This window comes from Sinocyclocheilus grahami, unplaced genomic scaffold (genome assembly GCF_001515645.1).
Source record: "Sinocyclocheilus grahami isolate Dianchi unplaced genomic scaffold, SAMN03320097.WGS_v1.1 scaffold297.1, whole genome shotgun sequence".
Lineage (NCBI taxonomy): Eukaryota > Metazoa > Chordata > Actinopteri > Cypriniformes > Cyprinidae > Sinocyclocheilus > Sinocyclocheilus grahami.
In genome coordinates, this window is record NW_015505476.1 from 946507 (window position 1) to 949045 (window position 2539).

Consider the following 2539-nt stretch of genomic DNA (forward strand, 5'->3'; position numbering starts at 1 on the left):
TGGAGTGTGGCCTTTAAGGTCGGAGAAGATCCCCGCCTCTCAAGATGGGCTTATCCAATGATAAAGGCCGGAATCCCAAGTGGGCGTTTTGAGATCCTGGGGAGTTTATGACTCTTTGTGTGGAAACATGGAACTTAGTATCTGGAACTTGAATTGAAAATACTAAAGATTCTCAGGACACTAATATATTGCCTATGTACCAACATATAATATAGAATCTTGTTTAGATCATCAGAAGGCGAATTCATAGATACTAAACACGGTATATGTAAGGTTATATGAATGAGTGGTTAATCGTAAGCATGAATAAAATATTCTATAATACAACAGATTAATACAAAACAGCAATAATATACACAATGGCCTGAAGAATATGTGTGTTCATTCAAAGAAAGGTTTTCCTATGAATTAATTAGTAGAAAAGTCCATTTCTGCTCTGCCTCTCCTATGGGGACAAAGAGTGGGTTATCCTACTCACATTCCTGGGGGGGTCATAAAACCAGTGATATCATGATTAGTTGTCATGGTGACCAAGGGGGCCTGGTGTTCAGCAGAAATCCTGGCATCCAGTTTATTGAGTGAGGGGACTGTGACGATTTGTTAATCTAATGAATAATTGATTTGTTAAATCAAATAAAAATTAGTGTGTCAGATTGGTCGAGACGCTACAATACAATATTTTAAGATGGATATATAAGGCATTTGATGTGTTTAAACTATAGCTACTTTTCAGTAAACGACTTTGGTAACCAGGATTTGTTTTCTAACTGGTTGGCAGGCACGTCCTCCTTTTTCTGAAATATTTCTCTTATAATTCTATGCTTATCACTAACCTAAACTTTTATAGTTCACACTAAAGACCGCTTTCTATAACGTCTATGGCTGAATCATGGAAATATAGGAAAACATTTAAGACACCCATGCCTTTAAAGCCCCCAAAGAGAGGGCGAGGAAACGCAGACATTTTTCCTTTCATCCACTTTATTGAACGCCATTAATCATTAGCTTACATATGACCCCCAAAGAGCCAATTCAAACACAGAAACCAGAGAAAGATTTACTGCTAGGTCATTAGAAAGACATGCAACACAAGGAAAAATTTCTTAGTGAAACAAGTGTTAAAAAATGAGCTCCAAAAGAACAACTCCCAATCATCAAGTGAAAGATGGATGTTAAGAGTGAATTTGTCATTGGACGTTCTTGTATTTTCATGCCGTTTGAGCTGTTTATCTTGTCTAATTATTCTACGTTGACTTAAAACTCTCTTTGGTCCAGAAAGAGAGAATTATGGGTACTGTGTGTGGACCATGTCCACGTGACTCTTATTGTTTTTACTGCTTGCTTGATTTTAAGGTTATTGATTTAAGAACGCTCACATGTTTGTCTGTCTTAAAGTTCCATCACGTTCAACGTGCCACCACAACTGGGCACAAGAAGCCTGAATTGTGATGAATGTTGCTTTGGTCTAAACATCTAAACATATTGGGTTAAACCCAATCCAGAAATGGAAAACTATGTGAATTCTGTTAATGAAGAACAGACAGTTTAGCCTCGATATTCGGTAAACAGAAAATCAGGGGGCTCGTCAGGAGGCGTAGCGTCCTTGAACTGAATCCTGCTGCCCATTAGCGAAGAGAAAGGGGGACGGCCGTGTGGAGACTGGGTCTCGTGCACCGCCGTCCTCGCCCTCTTGGGACCCGGAGGCAAAGGAAACTGCTCTTTTGTTGAGGTTTTGGGCACCACTGGCTGGGTAGCCAGCGGCGGAACAGAAAAAAACAGGAACAAAGGTTTCTCCACCCGGCCCTCCGCCGGGGGAAGGAGTGGTGTGGTCACCATCTCCTGAAGAGCCGGATCCAAGAACCCCGGGTCGCCCGTCCCAGGGACGCCGCCCGCCCTGGCGATTCACGGGCTTGGCAGGGGCGGAGACAGGTTGCGCCGCTTTCCTGCGGCCAGCTCCACGCTGTGGCCGTTGTGAAGGCTGCTGCTGCGGCCGAGCTGGAGCGGAGATGGAGGCCACAGGAGGGTGCTCTCAGCGACGTGCAGACAGAGGGGCTGCAGCCGGCGGTGGGGGGGCTACAGCAGCCGACCACCGGGGCAGGATGCGTCGAGACGCCTCCGTCTGCTTCCGTGTGGCGGAGAACTGTTGGGCAGATCCCTCCACCGCTTCGCCGAATAGGCCGGCCTGGGAGATCGGGGAGTCCAGGAAGCGATGCTTGTCGGTCTCCCTCATATCCGCCAAGGTTAGCCACAGGTGGTGCTCCTGGACCACCAATGTAGACATCGTCTGACCCAGGGCCCGCGCCGTGACTTCCGTCGCCCTAAGCACGAGGTCCGTCGCTGTGTGCAGTTCCTGCAGCACACCTGGGTCAGCACCACCCTCGTGCAACTGCTTCAACGCCTTGGCCTGGTGGACTTGCACGAAGGCCATGGCGTGCAGGGCGGAAGCGGCCTGTCCAGCAGCGCTGTAAGCCTTAGCCATCAGAGCGGACAAGAACTTACAGGCCCTGGACGGAAGGCGTGGACTACCCCTCCAGGCGGC